The sequence below is a fragment of the Cydia pomonella genome, chromosome 2 (genome assembly GCF_033807575.1).
Source record: "Cydia pomonella isolate Wapato2018A chromosome 2, ilCydPomo1, whole genome shotgun sequence".
NCBI lineage: Eukaryota > Metazoa > Arthropoda > Insecta > Lepidoptera > Tortricidae > Cydia > Cydia pomonella.
The window spans coordinates 11,582,447-11,608,208 of NC_084704.1; positions in this window are offsets into that span (position 1 = coordinate 11,582,447).

Here is a 25,762-nt window from a genome sequence, read left to right on the forward strand (position 1 = left end):
TCCACATTCCATTAAGAAAGGTGCGCACTAAATCATTGCAGGCACGTACTAAAAGCATTGAACAATATCACAATTACTCGTACAACAATTCTAATCATGACAAATCACAAACGCGGAAGGCAAATCCTACAGCAGCTGCGTAGCGCCAAAAATATTCCGAAAATCACGCGCGACTAACTGCATTTTTTTCAAAAGGTGCAATATGACGGCCAACTTGTGCCCGTATGCGATTTTTTTCGAACCAGCACGTGCTTCTTTTTGTACGGCTTCCTTGTGCCGGTGTAATACATCTGTCGCGGCAAGCTGTGGTTTTCAGCGCAATCCATACAGTTTAAATACGCCCATTTCTCTCCAAAGGTACCTGCAAACTGGTAACTTTTTTATTTGGTCGAAGTATATAATTTGCAACATGATGCTGGCTGTTTTGGTACCTGCCGCGTGCATCTGGTGCTTTCCTTGTGTTTCGAACATGTAAAAATAGAATGTTAGTGTTCCAGGATGACTGCTTGCAGATGTCTTTGAGGAATTCTCGAAATTGCGGCCAGTGTGCTAAGCGGACGAGGTTGTTAAGATGCATGTAATTTTGGAAGCTTTAAATTTAGCGACATATTAGATACGAATTATAAACTGAAATAAATGTCATATACTAAGAAAATCTAATTCTACTTGAAATAAAAACAAATTAAAATATTTTCTGAAAATAATTTAATCTGTTCTAATACTTCTAATAGTATCTTAGATACGTACCGCAGTTAAGTAGATAACTATGCCTTTCACATCGTTTTTCCGTTAGAATTAGTTTATTTAAAGAAAAATAAAGTTTTACATGAAATGCTTGTTTATTATTGATATTTAAGTGTACAACTTAAAAGTTATTGACAGACTTAATATTGAAAGGTTTGTTTAAATTGAATAGAACAATTGCATTAGGTACTAAATAAAATAATAGCTTTTATTATTCATGCAATGCTGCCGATTGTACCTATTCTATATTTATATATAAAGCCAACAAGTCTATTTAATACCACGGACAACCACCCTTGCTTATTCCCCCATTATTTTTTAAGACGCATCCTGCAACGCAATAGATCGCAAGAAATCGATATGATCTTGGGTCAACAATAGATAGTTGTGGTTTCGGACCCTTTGGTTTTGTGTATCGATCGAGAAATAATTCAATAGAGTACATAATCAGATACTGAAAAGCGATAACATTTATTATTATAATTTATCTTTATAAGCGCTATTTTGTAAATGTGTTTATAAAATCAAGGGGCATTCTTTTTATTTATAGTAAAAATGTTTATGTTATAAACCCAGAGTTCCTATTCTTACGTTAAAGTAATATTTTTAATTCATTATTATTTACATCAACGTTTCTATACCTACATGTTATCTATTAGGTATGTATCAAGTAGAAAGAGCAGCAAGTGCCTAAGTAAATATAACTCGCATAAAGAAGTATTTTTTACAATTATTTTTTCTTCAATACCACCGTTATCTTAATGCATTGTAATCAATTATAATGCAAATAAATACAGCCGTTAGTCATTATACATACATACATATCCATTTCAAATATCCCACAAAACGCAAATTCCATATTACTTTGGTCTTGGTAACATCTTATGTTATAGAATTATGATCTTTAAATTCTTATACATAAGGACTTGAAATCACTTGGACTGTAGATTTCAAAGGTACGAGTGTTTGTAATAGCATTTTAATAGAGTGAACGAAATTCGTCCTTGCATTGTCCCATTGTATAGTGATCTATTCTCTATGGTTTTGCCAGTTAAAATACCGTTTGGGTCTTATTCTTGGCCGTAATGCTTTTCTTATAGAATCGACGTCACCTGGAGTCATTGTCGATGACAATAAAATACATATGGAAGAAAAATATTGAACTCGTCTATTTTTACGCATGAAATCAAATTCCATACCTACATGAGTTAGGTACAAGTTCTTGTGATAGCGCAACTAATTATAAAATATGTTTATAAATACTAAGCCTGTCAAGAAAAAGTATAGAGATAAGCACTACCCGTTTTTTAAGTATCAATTTGTTAGAAGCATAAAACATTGTAAATATGATATTACAAAAATCGTTGGTCAATTAAATTCTTTCTTGCTTAGAATAGTTCATTAGAATGGAAGTAGTCACTTCATTTCTCAATACCACGAGCCATAATTATTGCGTACCATTCCGTGATATTGAGCACTTTTAACACAGCCATTTATTTAGTTGATTATATTTAATTTCAATTACGTTATATTGCAACAATAAAATGCCAATATTAAGTGGAACCTTATTCTTTTCCAATAAACTAGAAAATAGCTATAAACTTATAAATTAAAGTACACCTACAATTTCATTTATTCCAAAAACTTAAAGGTTAACTAGAAGAAACCTCCTTATAAGGATAAGTTCACCTTTGTGTGTACATTGGAAATATTTTGTTTAATATTTTGATTTCCACCTGTCATATATACAAAAAAATATGCTTGCATACTTATACATACACATATAAACTCTTATCATACACTTCTATCGGTAACTCAATATTTTTTTTGATTAAGCCTCCCACTAAAGGGCAGATTTTTACTCTCGACCATTTTCATTTATATATCCATGCTAAATTGCAGCTTTCTATCACTAACGATCACGGAGCAAGGCCTCCAAAGGATAGACAGACGGACGGACATGGTGAAACTATAAAGGAAACTATAGTTGACTACGGAACCCAAAAAATAATTAACTGATTATCTATTTCTTCGCGCAGATATGACATTTGTATAAGAGTGTTGTTAATGTAATGGTAATGTTAATTAAGTCAGTTGTCACTTTATTCTTTTGCCATAAAATTCGAAATTCAAATATAAACGAAGTGACCAAATTTTAACTGCCATCGAAGTAAGCTCCAGTAAGGTTGGTCAGCTAAGCACGAGTGCGCCGCGACAGTATCTCGCGTGTGGTATCTTCCGCTACCCAACCCTTTTTAATTAAATAAGTTAGAAAAAGACGGGTAATCGATCTCTGTAGTCGTGAAGGATTTTTACTGACCTGCAGCATAAATGTAGGTGATAATAATATTAATATACGAGTATATACCTAAAATGTACATATTTCTGACTTGTTCTTCGTTCATTCTTAATGATAATATCTACGTACTTACCAGCTGTATAGTAAACACAAAAAGTTACATTGAAATGACCCAGACTGCGGCATCTTTTAATTAGGAACATATCAAGGCATTTTATAGCTTGCACAATAGATTCGATGTAGTTCTTTTAAATGGCTCTCTGCATATTTACTTATATTCAATTCCTCAAAATATAAGTTGTATTCTTTTTATCATTTTATTACTTGATAACATTAATTTTGGAGTTAAAATAGTTGAGGCTAGTGAAATACGGTACCGCAACCCAAAGCCTGATTATAAATCATTTAAAGTCATTAATGTAGCTACATTTACTTATGTACATTTACTCCATATTTCTTCCATTTCTTCTTGGAGCAGCACCCTGTGCTGTCTCCTCTATTATTTTCCGTCTTCATCAACTCTATTACTACTAATATTTCTTCTTCTTACCACCTCTATGCCGACGACCTCCAATGCGTACGTTTATTTACTCTCAATGCGTAATAAACGATCTCCCTCAGAGTGTCGGCTCCATCAATCGGGACTTGGAACACATTTCCAGTTGGAGCAAACGCTATGGGCTGAAAGTTAATCCGTGTAAGTCGCAAGGTATAATTTTAGGCAGCACTCAACTCATTTCTCGGATTGACTTTCCTAACTTACCTTTCATTAGTGTTTGATGGTGTCCCGGTTCCATTATCAAGCCAGGTAAAACATCTTGGAGTCATATTTGATCGCACACTGTCTTGGGTACCACAGATAAGTGATATCAGTAGGAAGATGTTTGCTTTCCTGGGGTCACTTCGCAGGCTTCGAGCTCCTTGCCGCTCGCTACCAGAATTGCGCTTGCTCAATCTCTTCTTCTCCCTATATTGGATTATGGATTCTGCCGATATTTGCTATCTTGATCTTACAGAGGACCAGCTAAATAAACTTGAGCGCCTTCTAAACGTCTGTATAAGATTCATATTAGGATTACGCAAATATGACCACGTCTCTGAATTTCATACCCAGCTCAAGTAAGCTCGCCCTATTCGTCATCGCCGTATCTCTCATATTCTTCTACTTCTTTATAATATTCTTTTCAACCCCACTACCCCTCTATATCTTAAAGAGCGTTTCAACTATCTTTCCTCGGTCCGCTGTGAGGAGAAACATCTTGCTCCACCACCTTCATCATCTAAATTTTATAGCAACTCTTTTACTTTTCGTGCTGTTCGGTTATGGAATGCTTTGCCATTAGACATTAGACGTGCTAAATCCCTTCCCGTTTTCAAAAATCTTTTGAAAACTCATTACCTTTCGCTGACTTAACTTGCCTTTATTTATGATTGTCTAATATATGTATGTATTTATTTTATTAGTATGTAGGTATGTATTATATTGTTTGCGTCTTCATTTTGTTGAATTATATGTATATCGGCACAACCCGTTTCAATGTTGTAAGTTCATAGTTTCCTGTCGAAAATTTGCGGAAATTATGCGGCATAAACGGCTGTATCTTTTGATTGCGTTTGCTTAGATATTTGATTTTTTCACAGCTCTAAGGGACGATAGACCTGAGTATTTGATATGATCCAGCTTGATACCTCCACGCGTTCCTGAGAAAAAGGGTCTTGACAGACAGACAGACAGACAGACAGATGGACGGACAACAAAGTGATCCTATATCTAAGGGTTCCGTTTTTTCCTTTCGGGGTACGGAACCCTAAAAATGTAGTTGTATTCAAGGTCTGTTTTAGTTAGCACGGTAAATAAAGATTTAATACATTTTGGTTTACACATAAAAGCATAATCTCACATTACTATGAAGAATATCCAGAGCTATCAATCATACTCTTACTTTCCAGAACCTTACAAAATCCATAAATTGCGCTATTTCTTATAAACACAAAGTTATCGGTGACAAATGTTTAAAAGTAGAATCCATATAACTTCGTATAAATTTCACATATTACTTTCGGCCTTGCGCCAAGTCTATCCGCAAACTTATGTTTGTAGTGGCCTATGCTACACATCTATTATGTAGATACCATAAACGTCGCAAGACATTTTTCGTTTTTTCTAGTCAGGTAAAGCACGTGGGCTGGCGAACTCGTTCCCACGGCTCTTGCACAAATAAAGAAAAAAGTTTCTTTTAAGTCAAATTTAAGAAAAAACTTGCAAATTTGACCCGAACACGTGCGTTCTGCCATGGGAATCAGCTGATCGGTATCACGATTTGCAATAATAAAATGTATGCTAAGCATTAAAGGTCGTTTTTTGATTGCGTATTTAGTTTTTGAAAGTTGTAGAGATTAAGTAAATGCGAGGATTTGCACGTGTAGTTTAAGAAAAGCCAAGTTTTTTTTATTTAACGTATTCTTTAATGAATGCCTTTTATGAATCAATGATTGTGCATTGAAATTGACATATTCAACATTAGGTTAGATACATGGCACTGATAGTTTAAAATACATTTTCTTACATACGTAGAATTTTAAACGGAAGCCATCTGGTAGTAGTACTTACCTACCCATACAAAAATGCGAATGCTTCAAAGAAGAGGCTTCAAGAGTATCAGATATGATTGAAAATTTAATATGATTAATAATTGCCAATGTCGCGATTGACCTTTTACGCCCGATTGAAGCGATTTTCAATTGAAATTTTCATTGACGCTCGCAGTTTCTACATAATTTAATTTTTGTCGACTTAATTTGGTAGGATTGAAACATTAAGCAACCAAAACATTGACGCATTTATTGAAGTTGCATTCATCGTTCTTCAATCAAGATTGGCAATAACGTCATAACGTGGAATATCGGTCCATCGTCATGAGGACGCGAATTCAAAATGTGAGCAAGTCGGAAATCGAATCGCGGATTACTACCTTCAAGTTTTTTTTGTTATTTTAATGCAACGATCAACAGCCGGTCCAACCAAATTAATATAAACTTTCAAATACATTGACATATATCTAAGGACAGGCCTTATGGGCAATAAGATTGGGGCCAGTACAGCGGTGTCAAGCGCACGAATTCGAGGCAATCGTGCACTCTAACGTCACAACGCGATTGGTTGATGAGTTCCCATAACGCGCGCGATTGGTCGCAACGCAACTAGTTGCGTTAGACTGCATGATTGGCTCGAATTCGTGAGTGACACCACTGAACTTGTTAGTTCTTACCACCACCATTCTTAGTGCCCGTAAGGCCCGTCCTTAGATATATGTCAATGTTCAAATGAGACAACATTTTTTTTGTCTAAAAAACATCCACCCTGAAATATAGATTTTGTTTGTAAAACATGCAACATAAATAAAGATTCTAAAAAACTTTAAAAACCCTTTTTACTCGCCTATGTAAGTAAGTAAAGCATGCGTTGAAATACAAATACGTATTTTATTACATAGAACCCGGCAGTTGAGCGACTTTAACAACATACAAAGACAGTACTCCATACAAAGCTGTATTTAGATAAGTGCGCAAACGCTTCAGACAATCTCAGACAATGCTCCATACAACCTTATCAGGAGAGAGATGCACATATGATTATGAGTATACTCGAGGGAGACGCAAGATATATCGATTTAAACCAGCTGCCGTTCAGGTAGCAAGGCTGTCTTAAGATTTCGGATGAACCTATTCGGAGTTCTAATCGTTTTTTAAAGGAAAAAAAAAGATTAATAGTAGTGAAGAGCACAAAAACGGTGGCTTCATAAAAAAGGTTTTTTATTAATATTAGATAGGTAGCTTGTGAATTGCGAAGGATAGGTAATAAATAGTAAATTAGTAATAAAGCCTGAATAATTAATTTATGACAATCGTGCGCAATATACCTACAAAGACTTGCACATAGAATAATCGAACGCATATTTTTACCTACTTATTTACTACTGGTAAGGGTGCTCGACACTAATACCTAATAGTCATTGTACACACACACACACCTACACATCATACATACTCGTAATCACCTCTTAAATTAATGATGTAACCTACCTATACAAATGACATGTACTAGGCCAGTGCCGAGCACTCGGACTTCCACCTTGTCTTTTATTTTAATTGTGTTTTCTACTAGAACTAGAACTTAACACTGCTTAATGTTATTGTTTTCATTTATTATTATCATTTAATGCGCCAATCGTAGCCATAGCCATACGTAGGTACCTCTTAGTTATTTTATGTTCTTTTTTAACAATAACCATTACCTGTTAATAACAATAACTACTCATTACTTCCACTATTTTGCATGAAGAAGCAATTATTTTGACATAGAAGTAAGCTCTGAGTTGTGTAGTAAGATCAGAGTGGAACGCTTCATATACCTAGGTAATTTCCTTTGCTATTCTAATTATATTGAAGAAAAAAGAAACGTATTCAACGAAAATTTATAAAATGTGTTTCAAAACCAAATCTTCTTATAATTACTGTAACTTTATAACTAAAATTGTTAAATAACGGCGGGAAACAGCCGACTTCATTTATATATTTACTCAGTATCACTACTGGTTTGGTAGATAGCCCTGAATTACTTTTCAACCTGTCTTATAATACTCCCAGTCGTTTTAAAAGGTACTATCCTCCCATTTCCGTTAAATTTTCATCGTCCAGATACATACAGAACAGTTTCTTGTCGCTTGCGAGCAGAGCTTTATATAACCTGACAAAAGAATTAGATATTGATGTAGTTAACTATATGTTCCCTTGGTTAAACATTATTTGACGCTGAAATATTTTGATTGCGCTTGTTTAAGAATATTTGTTAGATAACTTTGGGTGTTTGTCTTGCTGAGGTGTTTTTCAAAATTTGTCATTTCAGGTTTCTACTTAATATGTAGGTAGGTACTGTACAAATTCTTATGTTGTGTGTTGCTGGGTCCGAGCGTCGACACTTTTCATTTCCCTAAGTAAAACTTGAATGTAATGATCTATAGCTATAAGTGTGATCCTGTAATTGGCTATCCGTCTCTTATTCATTGGCGCTACTTTATATTGATCGCTGTTGGATCTCCATAACATATATAAAACCTAAGAAGCCCTAACACAAAGGGAAATATCGAATGTGCTTTGTCTAATACCATTGAAAGAATATCCAAAACGGGGTTGCTTATTTGAAATTTACATCTCAACCATCAACAACCTGAGAAGCGTGGGCAAGTTTCATACACGTTTTCACTATTTTTTTAAACATCAAGTTAAGCACGAACAACACATTAAGATGATAACGAATACCAAAACAAAATACAATTCTGATGATTGATAATGAGAAAGTAGATATCATTAAAGATGTTACACCTGGTGCTTTCTAGGCGAAGTCGATTTAATACATTGACGTTTCTCGAGTGAGCAAATGGCTACTGAAGAATAAATCATTTGTATCGAGTGTCCAGCCAGTAACTCATATTCCTTACAAAACGTACAGTCAACGACAGGTATCAAAGGTATCAAAAATGTAGGCACTGTATTTTCTGTGGCATAAGGTAGGTTTTCGCCAGAACGTTGACATAATAGTGCTGACTGTACGGAAGTTTCAAAGGCAAACAGCAGAACCAATCAAAGATGGCAACATCTGCCGCATCGCGCGTGCTTGATACCTGCCCCTGTGTGCGTTCCTTAGACTTTTTTCTATGCGACGTCAGTGTGTGCGTTAAGATTTGGCAGATGGCACGTGCTATGTTTCTTTTCGTACATCTGTCGCTCCTTGAGCCTTTTTTCTCCGATTTTTTTCTAAAATCTCTAGTTTTTGTGATTTCCAGACATATGTCACTGGGATGCAAATATGAAGGTAGGTAGACTTAATTTCTGAATCGCAGTGCATATGGTTTTGTGTTGGAAAAAAGAAATCGTTCGGCACAAGTGCTTTGTAGTCATTTGCCATCTGTTGGCGCCGTATTGTTGATGTGCGGTAAACATTGCCATGATGAGTCCGAGGCATTGAGCCGATGATCGGGTTAAATACTTAGAATACACGAGGAGACGTATTAAATGAGAGTGCTGAAAGTAAATATCGCATAGCATATTTTAATTTTTGAAATTCTGAAATTATCTATTGGTTAATGTGACTAGGGTGACTGCTATAGTTATTGGCCCCTTGTATTGGATCATTGTAATGAGCCACTCTTAACAATAAGACTTCTATTGCCTAGTTTATTTTTGCCTTACTATCGAGGGGCCAATAACTATATCAGTCTGCCTACCGTCAAAACATTACACAGGAGCTTTACGATTGGCCGCCGACATATCGAATACTTACCAAAATTTCATAATTCAACCTTGATTTTCAAAATTCTACTGCAATTTATCTTCTGCAATTGTTTCGATCTCGACAAATGATAGAGTGACACATACTTAAAAGCCAAGTATTGATGGTTAATAAAAAAGTGGTCAATACATAATTATATTTTGGGTCCAGCGCCACAGAAAAACTTAATTTACTAACCTACACTCATTTGAATATATCATAGATAAGTTTTGTCTTCAATCAGAAGGACGTTATGTGAGATACAATTCTTCGTATTAACAAGCTACTTAAATAATAATAAAATATAGTCGAAACGTTCTTAATCATACCCACAGAAAGGTCTCGAGCAAGCGCAACCTGTGCGTTTTTGCGCTTCCCGTCGCACAGGCGGTTCCGTATCCGCCGGATACTGCGCCCGCGCATTGTGCCGCTTCCGGTTCACTCTGACCTTGGGATTCTGGATGAAGAACATGTTTGCGAGATTCAAAAAATCTGCAAAGGGGTTAGTATGAATATGAAATAGCAGTATAATATTGTTCTGAAAAAAAGCGTGTGCGTATCGTGGAACACTCGGTTCGAACGAAGTATATTATTATTGATATACGTATTATATTATTGATAATATTGATTACCAAATACAAAAAAAAAACTTAATCGATAAAATCATTTTTATTAAAACTGATTACAAAATTTCACAAATCAGTTCAGAAATACGACTTACAGGCAGGGAGAACAACGAAACATAAGAAAATATCTGTTTACAACCCGAAACTGATACGCTTAGCTCGAGCTTCACACTCTTCTTAGTAAATCAAAAATATGAAATTCAAGTATTTTAAACGTCAAACTTCTACGGAATTACGACTTATAAATAACACTAGCACTGCGTGCGCTATCAAAATCGTTGCAGACTTGGCTTGGTCTGATTCTATGTGCGTCTCATCGGCGTACACGTCCAGGGATCGAATCCGAATCGTCACTGTTACCACCTGTTTCTGTCAACTGCACCGCTATTGGATATACGTAAGTCGGTTAAATTACGCTACGGCCAGTGGCTGTTAACAGCCACTGGGTAGAAAGCGGCGCACACTTCTCCACACCGGTGTTGCTCCTAGTCGTCTTCACGATGGCAGTTTCGCGGGAACATCTAGTTAGTGGCGAGTCAACGCCTGCCTCGATAACTGTAGGAAAAATTGTTTCTTTTGACCAGCCAAACTTCAACACCAGAACCGGCACTTTTCTTCAATGGACTATTGGGTCAGTTTTAAACCGAACTATGTTATAATGTATAACAGAAGCCTTTTTGCGCTTACTGTGAGACTAGGTCGATTTCTGTAAGATTGTCCCATAATATTTATTTTTCTTTCAGCCTGGTGAAATAACCTTAAATTAATTCTTACATTGCTAGATATAACTTTAAGGGTGGGATCACATCTATCAGCATCGATCCGTATTTTTTTTTATATGAGGAATCGCTCGTTAGTATAAAGATGCGTTATAAAATGCGCCTTGATGCTGGCAGATGTGATTCCACCCTAAATACATAAGCATGAATTACAATAAGCGCAACAAAGTAAGTTACAGCTTAAGTAACTCTCAAAAAACGAATGACGTATTGATAAAGAATATGACTGCGTAGACGCAAGTAGTCGTTTACATTAAATTCCAATTTTAAAAATGGCATGTTATCGTCTCCATTTAATGGCGGCCGGTGCGGCGCGCACGCGCCTACCGTATATGGACATACGAACTGTCGTAAATATTCGACACCTAATTCGTGTTGGAAACTACCATACATTGATACCTATAAAATTTTATAAAAACAGAGATATTTTTACATTTATATAAAAAAAACGAATCCAGCATTGAGTATACGAGAATAAAAAAAATAATATGAATATGATTATGATCTTATGATTTTGAATCTTGTTTAAGTAGACAGTCGTGTATTATATTGATTGTATACTTGTATAGTAAGTATAGCTTCTCAAATGCACCGTATATGCGTTATGTATATAACCTACCCTACTAGACATATGTTAGAATTTATGTGTAGATCTTGTATTGTAGATAACAGTTATGTGTACCTGTATGGGATAATTATTTTTAAAAAATGTGCAAAGCCTAGTCTTAACTTGCCACATTTACATAATCAATTTGATGGCTATGGTTAACAAAAACACCAGACACTATTTTAGACCTATAAAGGCTATAAAAAGAAGTACTTATATGTTATTGAATAACTTAAATGTTCATACCTACTAAGACGATTGGTTAGAGGTACTTTATTTATAACGGACGCGACTTGCTTTATTTTTATTTAGTCATTACGATATTTCATCGGTGGTCAAACCGTTGCAACTCGACCAAACTAAGTGTTTCAGATTTCCATAAACGCTGAGTGAGAAGCAGGTTGTGTCTGCACGCACCGGCCGGCTAACAGGGGCTCACTGCATCTCAGACGTGACACCGCTACGGTTCATTTCACTGAATTACGTGAGATGTGATTCCTACTTTAGAGGTTCAAGTTTTTGCTATATAATACGGATAATCTAATCATTTATGCTTGCGGTAGATCGTTACACTACATTTAACATACTAATCTACTTTTTTACACTCTTATGCAGCTTCATTAAGAACGATCGTACGTAAATCAAAGCACCAATTTTATTCAAAAATAATTATGCTGTGGTCATTCCTAAAAAACCGACCCGCGTTATGATTTGTATAATGATCAATAGCCCTTCGTTCGTGATGCCGAAAAAATAATGATTCGTCGTGATTCTACCACTTAATAATCGTAGTAAACCTACTCGGTATCTCACGACTACTTAAAAATAAAATGCCCACATCGAGGCGAACGATAGCTCATTCAAAAAAGGAACGCACTGATTTTTTATCGAAAGCTGCGAACGGCCAGCAGGTGTAATCTACAATGAGGCTTTGAAAAAAAGAAGTCGAACAGGAGGCCTTTTTCCCACGCCCCTGTCGATGGTTTTTAAGTTTTGAATACGATATCCAAATTTCACATGGTTAAGATGTTGCTATGCTTCTTAGTCAATCAACTTAATAATCTAAGCGTCATACATAACCTTATACTGATCGTGATTTATATTTTTAAGTGTTCTGATCATAGAAATCAAATTATTTTTGATGTAGCATTTCATGACAAAATAAATACAGTTATAAACTATTTTCTTACGTTATAATATATATAACACAATAAACGATGACCGACGGGATGCTCAATAACTATGTAAATATACTGTTATGTTACTTGCAAAGTGACTTCGCAATAGTCATAAACATTCCCGTTATTCATAAAACTTTAAATTAAAAGCCTCAATTAGTTAATTTATGTTTTATCCCCTTGTTGCATATACGAGTAGATAAGTCAATATGACAGATAAAGAAAAATGCCTTGTAGCGCGTTTATGAATAACGCCATAAGGACTGAAAATCCTTATAAGACACGGTAGCAAACTACTAAATAAATACAATACAAATTTCGAATTCATCAATCAATCGCGATTGTCAAAAACGATGTGACGCCAAGAGCTAAAATTCGTTTGCTTAGTTCAGATTGCATTAAGAGGAAACATTAGTGGTCCTTCTTAGTGTATTCTCTGGATTTGGGCTCTAGACGAATTTTTTTTTCTATTAGTTCAATATTACAAGTACCTGTACGTTTTTTTTTTTGATATTCTTGTGTTTAAAATAACTAGGTTACTTAAATAAATTAGTCATAAGCAGACGCCTAGCATACAAAATCGGCAACAATAAACGCAAAGCTCAAAACGTTTAGACACAGTTAATTTCTTTCTCATTCCGTTGCCAAAATTTCGTTACGATTGGTCAAGTTTTGGAGGAGGAAAATGTCGAGGACGAAACCACGATATCCGAGATTTTTACACACGATTTTTCACGTAAGCTGCAGTTTATGAGCCCGAATCTCTGAAAAGGGGCTCAGCTGGTATTTCTTCTTATCAAAGCTTATCAGAAACATGTACAAAATGAGAGCTTTCCCATACATGTAGATTGTAGAATGTGAATCCATTTGTAATCCTATTGGTATCCATTTGATAGTAACCGTAATGAAGTGTAACAAATGCTCTTCGAGGTTGGTTACTAACGACTTGATTACTATATTCACACGTCCGTAGCTGTAGTCGTTTAGTTTTTATATTTTATAGTCTTATTAGAGCTACATAATTATAAAGGTAAAAACTACAATGTATATAATAGTAGTCTATGTGACTGCTACATAATAAAAGGCATTAAAACACACGAGTGTGGGTTTAAGAAACGAACGAAGTGAGTTTCTTAAAAGGATCATAAGAGTGTTTTCATGCCTAATTATGTACAGTTACATACACTATTTTATCTACACACATATTATAAACTTTCTATGATATATTCAAAAACCCAAATTACAGCCAACGTTGGGGCATCGTTACCCTCTTGGCGGGACTCGCGGATATCTGCTGGTGTCACCGAAATATTTTTATCGCTCATTTTACACGAAACTTTTGCTATAGTTACTTTTAAAACAACAAAACATATTCATTTTATACTAAAACTAATTAAAAGATAAACTGTTCGTCAAATCGCGGTAAATGAAAACTTTATCACGCATGTTACGCATTCGTCGTTTTTTTTAAATTCATAGACAAACTAGAGTCGGGTGCCTATTTCCGTATCATTCCATACAAACTAACATGCGAGACATGTCAAAATTGTATACAATTGACATTTCATTTCGAACAAAAAGGCATCTCGACTGAAATTAGAATAGAGGTCAAATCGAATACATTTTTTTTTCAGAGATTTACCAAGTTTGAATGACATAACCAAATCAATTTTCATATAGTTATGAAGCAATTACAACATTATCACAGATAAGAAATTTGTTGTAATAAAACAGTTTCTTGTAATGTTGGCCATTATTTACGGATTTTAAAGGCATCATAGAGGGTTTATGATATGTGTGTAGATAAATGTATTTACAGTACATATGGTGCTACTTTACCGCACTAGTGCGAAAATTAGCATATTACGTTACTGTGTCGAACATTTAAAGGGCCATATGTACTGTAAAACGTTGTACGATACATGTGCGAATAGGTAATTCGCAACTCGTGTCGATTTAAAACACTCCCTTCGGTCGTGTTTTAATTTATCGCCATTCGTTTCGAATTTCCTATTTTTCGCACTTGTATCGTAATGTACTATTACATGTTTTTAAACCACAACGGCGGCAAACAAGCATAAGGCCGGCCTGATGCAAAGCATTAACATTAACGAACCAAGACATAAATAAAGTAGAGACCTTTCATACTCTCTGTCTGGCACAATACTGTTTACATCATTTTTATTGGTCTATTTTGCACATACATTAAAAATAATCTTTTAAGACGAAAGTGGACGACCGCCCCAAAACCACCTTTTCATACCAACGTAGTCCCCATTTTCCTCTCTGGATATTAACATTATTGAAAACATTAACAACAGAACAGCTTTGCCCCTTCGTTAGATTTTTTTTTGAATTTATTATTACAAGAGTTAGGAGCATTTGAAAAATTGTGTGGAATTCTTTTTCGCTCCTAAGTCTTTATAATAATCAAAAAATGGGAAAAAGTCAAACGAAAGGGCATACACAAAGGGGTGTAAGCACACTTTCTATACCTAATGTTAATATCCAAAGAGGAAAATGAGGATTACGTTTGTATGGAGGAGCGTACATGTCCTTTCCTCTTAAATGTCTCCAACGGTGTATGTAACTTAACTCGTAGCCGTCAAAATACGTTAAAGCTAAAAACCTGTCACACCACCGTAGAGAAAGAAGCCTCGGCCGTGACATTTGACAGGCTGTAAAAAGGCGGGATAACAAGGTGCTCTATTCGCGAACACTTGTACAGTTATGTTATTGTTTAATTCAACTACTTTGTGGAAGAACGGTGTCCGGTGTTTAGAAGCAAAGGGTCGGATGTATTCACGGAATGTATTTGACATTCATCTAAATGCTTTTACAGTAAAAAGTAAGAACGCTGCAGATGCTGGTCCCAAGGTTACTACTTACCTACATTTTATATTCAAAAAGAATAAACATTTATTATGTATGTTGCGGTTATTTACCAAAAAATATTGTTCTTTTCATTTACTAAAAGAGTTTTTATTCTTATGGAATTGTAATTATATTACTGTAAACGAGTTTGCATGCCTACTTTTGGAAGGAAAACTACTATTTGGCTCAAGTCAAAAAATTTATTACAAGGGCAAGGAAATTGGAAAAACTAATAGCGTTTATAAGGGAGGTGGGGCATAGAATTAGGGAGAAGTCCTGCGATGCTCGCGCTTGTTCGTGCTTGGTACAAAGGCTGGTCATCGCCATTCAACGTGGTAACGTGGCAAGTGTGATGGGCACCTTTGCAACCGATGTAGCTCGCGGAGGTCTTTTTGAATGAAATATTTTATGTAGTATAGTAATTTATTTATTAATATATTAGATGTTATGGACCATGTGATAAATTCCATAGTGCCCAGGCATTATGAAAAACTACAAACTACTACTACTACTACTACTACTTTACTATTCAAATAATTATATTGCCCGGACATTATACATAATGCATGTTACCTCTTGAGCAGAATAATAAATAAGATTAAGATAAAAGTTTTAGTTTAAACGGTTTTATTTTTATTAGAAAGTGTACCATAAACTAGAAAATAATAAAAATCATACTAATCGGAGTCCCACATACTTTCTTAGTTCCTTTCTGGACAGTAATGAAATCTTAAGCTTAACTCACGTATTTTTAGTCACTCGCGCTACATGTTTCGCAGAGCCTAGGTCTCCTCTTTAAGCACTAACAGTGCAAGTAGCTTTCACGAAGCGCTGGTGGCCTAGCGGTAAGAGCGTGCGACTTGCAATCCGGAGGTCGCGGGTTCAAACCCCGGCTCGTAACAATGGGTTTTTCGGAACTTATGTAGGAAATATCATTTCATATTTACCAGTCGCTTTTCGGTGAAGGAAAACATCGTGAGGAAACCGGACTATTCCTAACAAGGCCTAGTTTACTCTCTGGGTTGGAAGGTCAGATGGCAGTCGCTTTCGAAAAACTAGTGCCTACGCCAAATCTTGGGATTAGTTGTCAAGCGGACCCCAGGCTCCCATGAGCCGTGGCAAAATGCCGGGACAACGCGAGGAAGAAGAAGAGACCCAAGTTTTGACATTAATTTTTATTTTTATTCAACTGTTATTGGTGGGTACAAAATTTTACTCTTATCAAATTTATAAAAATTACGGTTACTGAAATTATTGAGTACGGTATGTTGGCCAGTCATTGTGTGGGCCAGTGGTTACGGTTACTGAAATTATTGAGTACGGTATGTTGGCCAGTGGTAACTGGACCGGACTTGAGATAAAGTAAGTTGTATAAATACCTATAGTTGTGTAGAATATAATTGGCTGCGCGTACGGCGGTCAGTTCGCGACACCGCTGCATCTGCCCCATCCCGTTACCTCAGGGCCGCCCTTTCCGATACTTTCGACAACCCTCACGAGCGTTCAACCCTAGCGTGCGTAAATTCAATTAACTTATAGAGCATTTTGTCTCGTATTTGTCTTGCTAGCAGCTTCTTTATTTCTGTTCAGAAATATTTTTATATTAAAATAACTGTTCTGTGGAGCGAATTTCTGTAGGCTTCAATGCATGACCAAGATATGAAATTATATTACAACTTTACATGCGAAACTATTAAAACGTGCATATGGAACGCAGACATAAACATAAATAAGTAACATAAACGTGCGTGTTGTGTATCTGCCAAGACGAGCAAAGCGAAGCGCAAGGACACTACCTACATTTTCTCGAAGCGCTTCATCGTTTTTTGAACTCTTATAATTTGGGTTTCGATTATACCAGATAAACAAATTTCTCGGTATATATAATGTTAATAGTGGACTTATTAAGTCTACAAAATTTCAATTGCCTAGTTCTCCTACTTTGGATTTTATTCATATTTAAAAAACCTCACTCACTGATGATCATCAAACCCCTTAGGGTAGTTCCTGAAGTCCTATGAAGCTGAAATTTGGTAAGTACTGCCAAAGGAAATATTTTGTTCAGAGAACGCTGTATTTTACTTTTTTATGTTTATACAACATAAATACTTAGCGGTTTTCCTTAGCATGCCTTAGCTTAGCTTACTTAAAATGTAGCGAATACCTGCAATATTACAGTACGGGTTGTTTTTATTATAACTTTTTTTACCTATTTCCGAATTTACCCTAGCCCTCCTCGATGAACGATATCTCACCCCAGTGTGCAAAAATAGGTATCCGAGCATTCTATTTTAGCTTTATATCCGGAGACTTGACAACTGCATTTAAATTGAATTTTCGGACGGAAATTAAATTTCCCCAACGAATTTAATAAAAAGAAGAATATGTATTTATTTGAAAACTGACTGTTATTTAAGAGTCCGCAGCAAGCTCGGCCGAATCTACCTTCCCATACAAATACAAACGGAGTTTCATTCTCATTTTAACGTGTTGTACTGTTGGATTGTAATGAAACTTGGCATACACAATGACATGAAGTATATCTATGCCTGCAATTATGTAGTTTATATAGCTACAGCTTGTAAAACAAACGAAATAGAGCCAAAACAAGTTTTGTTTAACTGTGGTATCTGAAGCTACATAAACTAATTACAGGCATAGATATTACTTTTCCTATTGTAACAAAGTTTCAGAGCAATCTAGCTAGTCGTTTAAAAATGGGATAGTAACTACGTTTGTGTGGAGAACCGAGCTTGCTGCGGACTCTTAAGTAATTCCATCATCCCAAGTTGATTATATCCTAACGCCATTTTTAATAAGATTATGCTTTAACTTATCAAATGGTTAGATCTCGTGTTCTGTATTCCCTGATAGATAACTGCAGTAAGTAATAAAAAACAAATTTAGGCAGGTTGTAAGCCAATCTTTCGTAGGTATGTATGTCGAAGGCCGATCGCAAGATCAGGCAGATCGTGATGTGCCTGTGTAATATTTTGACGGTAGTTACATTAAACCAAAAGGTAGGTAGGATAGGTTGCTTCAGATGCCCGAAGGACAAACTGTCCTTAAATAGAAGCCCCGCGTAGCGGGCCTCCGTCGACTCACGGAACGAGACAAAGATTTTCACGATATGCCTAGGGATTTCACGATCTGCCTGATCTTACGATCAGCCGACATGTAGCCATATCCACTCATTATCAATGTTGCCTCAAACATTGAACAAGGTACCTAGCTGAAATGCTATTATTACAATCCTTATTAGAATCTGTTTCATTCAAACACCATTCAATGAATCATTAGAAAGAAAATATGTATTATGTAGGCATTTAGATTTTTTATATGTATTATGTAGGTATTCATATTAGAAAACATGCGTGCGAGACGATCAATTTCCTTAAGAGGGTGCTATCGCAAAATGTATTTTGTATTAATTATGTATTTTTATGCATTAAATTGTTACAGTTACAGGTTTTAGCAAAGGCAAATGCCGTGAAAAAAATCTCATGGAAACTAAATAGATAAAAGTTTCAGGGGCAAACTCTATGCACATCTTTACTACTGGGTTAAACTTGACTTGATAGAAAAAGTCACGAAAACATATCTTATTTTCATTTCATTTCAATTGTACATCGTTATCCTTTCAGATCTAGTAGTTATTCTGTATAGATGTAGTAGTTTGGTATAAAATGCCTAGTGATATTGAACATTTTAAACCAAGTTATCGAGGTCACATGTGTAAAACCCGCTCGTTCGTTACATTTTGCGTTGCATGATTCGCTTGACGCGCTTTATCGTTTGTTCCTTCCTAATTTCCAACTTTACGCCCCCTCTTAACTGAGATATCAAGAATAACTACCGTTCTCGACTACTACTTAAACTGTAGGATTTAAGGAAATAAGGTTTGTCCTATAACTACGAGTATACTGTGTGCATCAGTGGTACAAGGCTTAATCGTGTAAAGTCTAATACGTAATAACATTCTTCTGACTTATAAGTTATATCTTCTCTCTTATAAGAAATTAAGGAATATCATTATTTTGACGACCTGTCTGGCCTAGTGGGTAGTGACCCTGCCTATGATGCCGAAGGTCCCGGGTTCAAATCCTGGTAAGGGCATTTATTCGTGTGATGAGCATGGGTTCCTGAGTCATGGGTGTTTTCTATGTATTTAAGTATTTATAAATAATTTAATTTAATAATTTGTAACTTATCTGTAATAATTTATAAGGTAATTTAATTTAATTTAATGTAATCTAATCTAATACTAACATAATGATATAATTTAAAACTAACATTCTATGGATTTTTAAACAAATCTGAAATAAATGATTTTTATTTATTTTATTTATAAATATTTATATATTATATATATCGTTGTCTAAGTACCCTCAACATAGCCTTATTGAGCTTACTGTGGGACTTAGTCAATTTGTGTAATAATGTCCTATAATATTCATTTATTTATGATTATTATTTAATTATACTTACTACTATACTATGTCCAAGCATAAGGGAGCCAAATAAGTAGTGTCCGACTGAAACCGGATTTTTTGCCAATTCTGAAACCGTAACTGAAGGTTTTGATGGTTCGCTGGTCGATTTTGCTCTTGTTTAGGCCGACACCGTAAGTTTTATAGACGTAGGTATTCAAATATTATGGCAGTGGGCCTTCCGTGGCACTAGAAATTCAATGTAATTTAAACAATTTATAGTTAAAATATTTTTATTGTCGTTTGATTCCTAAACAAAAGAAAAATAACCTTATTTCATTCAATGTTGATTTGAAATTCAAATGGCATTTTTAAAGCTCCGTACAAAACTTTGGGCTCGGAGCTCTTGTGGAATCAGTTCGGTCTTGCAAATCGGTTCAATACTTGTTTTTGTATGGTAGGCCTTTGGAGGATAGAAATAACGACACACACACACACCCACACCTATAAATCGTGCAGGTAGTATACAGTAAAACAAGTTATTTTTTACCCCATTTCAGTGGCAAACAAGCATACGGCCCGCCGAACGATAAGCTGTCACCTTTACCTATGGACGCTTGCAACTCCAGGGATGTTACGGTTTGGTTCTAAATGGTCCAATATTGTTTTTGAGCGTCGATAACTCGTACAGTCACCTGCATAATATGTTACTCTTCGAAGGCCGCAAAAATAAGATCGTGTCAGATATTTTTGCGGCCTTCGCTGTGTAATTGCAGGTGAGGTACAGCGCGGTCCAGGTTCTCCTGCCCAAAAGTGATTCATATGGGGTCTTACCCCGTAGTAACGTATCAAGATATAAAATAAGATGTATTCTGTTTCTTGTATAAATAAATATTAAATATAGGACAATTATACACACGTCTACCTAGTCCCGCAGTAAGCTCAATATGGCTTGTACAGATCACAGTCAGCCAGCCTCGAAATAATAATTAGAATTCACGGTATCACTATAGGAAACTAGCCAAGCGCGATCCCAATGTTCATTGTTGTATGTTTCGGCGCGGCCGTTCTGACCGAAACCGAACTTTTAGCCGAAATATTATTTTGATACCTATAACCTGCCGAATCCAAAACCAAAACATACTCAGTTAATCAGATAACGTAGAAATTACATAAATCACAACAAACTGCTGATAACGCCAGTGTCTTTTCACTTTATAGAAAAAACTATCTTTTGAAATATTTTCGTGTTAAAACATGTCTTTTATTCGAAGAAATAAAATAGTTATCAATGTTATCATAATCACTAAACTTAATAAGCTAAAAACTTTATAAATGTCTGTAAATAATATAAAACATCTGTACTCCTAGTGTAAATTTATTCGATGGCGTATCGCGACGTACGCGTATGCGTTAAGTCTAATTTTGTATGGGATTTTGAGTTTCCAAAACGTTCCGCTTGGCGCGCTGTTTCCAAATCCCATACGTCACGTCACGAAATCGAATAAATATACACTAGGGGCTCAGAACGTCTTGCTTAGAAACCGAATACCACCACAAGTGAAATACTAAAAAAACAGTAGGTTTTACAGTAGAACCTCCTTTTTCATGGAATTTTCAAAAATATATAGCCAAGATAACCCGGATCACAAAAAATTACACCTCATTCATCAACATTCGCCGTTTAACCCACTTAGGCGTTTAACCACAATAACATTACATAGAGACCATAGTCCTTCCTTTGCTTGTAAATACGTAACTACGCAACTATCAAACAACTGTGGTTTCTAGCGCCACCTGTTATCGTTATATGCAATTACGCCGTACTGAAGTTCTTCCGACTCTCATATAATCGAGCGAGTTTATTTAATGTGTCTAACAATATTCAAGCTATTGACAGCAAAAACATTACTTATAACATATTAAACCGGCAAAGCCCTAGACCTGTTTTTACATCAAAAGGAAGGCCCCACCTGGCGTTAATAGTCTCCTGGATGTCCCTGTTTAGTGCATTTATCGTGGCTTGGCTTGCGCGCCGATTAATAAGCGAGTCACAGCTTTAAGGATTTGAAGCAGCGAGCATAATATTGAGATCATTTTTCCTATTAGAATGTTTTAATAATTTAACCCGATTTTTGAAAAAGCAATACCAATATGCATATTGGCATAAAAATAATATTTCTTTCTAATATGAAGTATTTGTAATAGAATTAACTTCAGGTCTCTCATATTACCTTTTCACATCACCTATTCGGAAAGGGCTTTTTCTTCCCTGTTAGGAGGGATCGAAGTAGCACTTTTCTGTTCTAGTACACTATTTTAATGAAATACATTTTTTTAGCCTAAATAATATTTTTAAACATCATAATTTCTTCATAGGCGATGTGAAACGCTGTATGTGTCACATGGTAGCTAAATCATTTGCATCTTAGGCTTATTTGGGCGGAACACACTTGAATCCCTCACTCCAATCAGGGTTCTATTTTAGAATTCTGCGCTTCGTTTAGAATTCAATGTAAATACGAGTATGTCAATTTGCTCACTAGTGACACAAACTATCTTGAAAAGAGTAGTAATAAGTTAGCTATCTGAGTAATACTTTTGAAATAAAATATCTTAAATATCTATACATGTCTAGTTACCTGAGTATTTTTTCTAAAAGGCCATATCGATAATGACTTATTTGAATAAGGCTTCTGATGCTACCTTTGACAAAACTATGTTGTCTTTTATTTGACAGTATCAAAACGGAGTAAAAAAGAGACATTGTTATCGACATAATAGATGATGTCGTCTGAATAGATTCCTCACACTGTCCTAATGGATGATAGGTTCACACAAAAGAAATTTGACAAGGCAAACAAGATCCCGTAACTATGATTTTTGATACAAATGTCCAAACTCATGGAAACAGGGCATAGAGTTCAGATAGTTTCAAAGAGAAGAGACATGTAGGAAAGGTTGTCGGGCACACTTTTCTGTTGTTACAAAATAAGCAAATAGCTGGTCTCTGTTTCACCACGTTGACAATTGTCATGTCACCTGGCCTGACAGTGACAATTCGCCGTACATTGCTGGTACAACAGGTAAAATAATATTGACGCTAGACTTTCGTTACTTATCGAACCAGAAATGGACAGGAAATCGTCACTGCCAGGTATCAATAGTCAGCGGGGAGAAACAGGCTCCTGGTGGGAGTTAAGATAAAGAATGTTTTTTTTTTTTTCAAGGAGGCATATTACAATGCGCTTATGGACGTCAAATAAAGTTACTCCAGCTCTAACCCTACACACCTGACGCGAGAAGATTGAAATCCCTCTTAAATTATAGGATGGTATCCCAATATGGTACCGGCAAAAAACTCGGCGGGACACATCTTTTCAAAACAATCTTATAAGTAACATGCATTAAATTAAAAAATACAATGTAAATTGTAATCAAAAATCATACAGTAAATAATGATTTTTTATTAAAATATCGTATATAATAACATACAGTAGGTACTTAGTTATAGAAATTGGATGCATTAGAGATTAAATTGATCCATGATATAATCGCTTATTTTGTAGTATACTCGCAAAATGAGTTTTTGCTTAACAATAGTTTTGAATTTAGAATCTGACATTTTTTGGTATTTCGTTATAGAATTGTATACAATTTCCCAAGAATAACTTTCTTGTCTAGCCAGTCTATAAGATGTTACTTTAAACTTTCGTGTATTTTTGTAGCCTTTGGCTTATCAACATTCGTTGGGAAATTGTCTAAGTTTTTCCTTACAAACATTATTATTTCAAGTATATATAGCGACGGCAGAGTTAGAATAAATATTTCCTTAAAGAACTCTCTTAGGGGCTCACTTGGCCCCAGGTTGTAAATTGATCTAAATAATTGCAAAATGAATATTGAATCTATATCAGTAGCTAAGCTCTAGTAACACTTTATCACGTTAAGTATCTTCTTCATACTGAATACTGAATATTTTGATATGAATTCCAATATCATTAAAATATCGGTTTGATATCAATACACGTCCGAATTAGCCTGTAAACAACTATAAATAATGCCTACTTAACCCTATAAGCGATATTTTACATGAACGAATCTATATATCATTTTAAATCATTTCTCTTATTAGCATACCTCCTGCTAGTCGGGCTCCTTCAGATTTTGAAGCATCAGAAGCTCCAGAGGTGTACTTATACGCAGCATTGAGTTTACAGGTACGTATCACTTATAAGATTTCTACCTAGCAGATAAAAGCAATGCCAAGTAGACAAATTTTATTTAGCAGTTAAGACCACAGAATAATCATAATAATATAGGTACTTTCTTTTACCGATACTTACTTTTCTTTTCTCATCATATATCAAATCGAAATGAGTTCTGGATCTAGATCGCTCTCCTTGAGGTTAGTGAGCAGAAACAATGACCGTGCACCGTGCTAGATTTCGGCGGCCAGGCTGCGCGCGCGCCTAGTATGGCGTTCACATTCACATGCGCACGCGGCACCTGCCGCGCATCTGACACAGATGTGGATTAGTGCTGCTGCCGTGAGAAGGGTATCGATAAATCATTATTAAGAATAAGAAAACTTTTCTCCGACATGCTCGGAAAATAGTACGGAAAATTCTTCATTATACCCAAACTGAAATAAAAAAAATTAAATCATTAATGTAGCATCATTAGTCGTAGCGGGCTTGGAGTTCATTACTGTATTGTATTTACCTTTTAACAAAAATTATCCACTAAGAGAAATCAATGCATACAGCCAATTATTATAGATGCGTCTTCACTTCCCGGTCAGCTAACATTTCAAGCTATAGGATAGAGTGAGAGAGGAAGATACACGACCTTACATGTCTCGTTCTTACAAGAGCATCCTGTATGATCGTGCGAATAACAAGTACTTAATAAAATCGAGGACTACGAAACTTTTTTTTAAGAATTTCGGGCGTACGCGTAGCTTATTATACTTCATAATTATTATTTTCGATTGCAGTTATATTGAATAAACATGGTAATTTAATTTGTGCCTTAAACTTTAAAAAAATAATTAAGGAGGGATATTGCTTTTGACGTTTTTGATGTCAAGGTTCGATTTGAGTGACGCTTAATGCTTAAGTAATTATACTAATTATACATAATAATTTTATGTGTATGCCCCGGCAGGAATAGCAATTCGTGGATTCGTCTTATTTGTCGAGGAATCGAATCTCATCCACAAATTGCCATTTCCCGGCCTCTGCAATATTGTACAGTCACGTCTGAAAATATCGATACGAAAAAAGTGCCAAAAATATGTATACATTACCTTAATGTATGGGCAATAAAGTCGTGTATACATATTTTTGTCACTTTTTCGTATCGATATTTTCAGACGTGACAGTACTATGAAATCGAGGTGCTAATTTGAATTGCTTTTGAGTATTTTGCATTTTCACTTGTATAATAATCCTATTAGCCTAGATGAATAAGATGTGAAAAAGTTAGTAATAATTATGCATGACACATGGCATGGCATCGCCCATTAAATAATCTGGTTTTAAGTTATAATCTATAATTTCTTGTTATTGTTTTAAACTAGCATAGCTATGCTATCTAACTAAATGCTCTAATATTTACCTCTATCTAAATGCTCTAATATTTACCTAACAAAGAATTAAATTATACCGGGTGTTTCCTATAACACGAGCAAATAATTAAACCATATATTGTACTCCTAAAACGATATAACTTTTGAATAACAACTTTTAAAAATTATGAAATATTTAGATTTTAACTTTTTCATACAAATTTAATATTATTTTCAATGCACGCTGACATCAGTGTGTTTGACGTTGCTTGTCACGCTTTAAACATAACAAAATTCGCAATACATTGCGTCTTAGAATTAACTT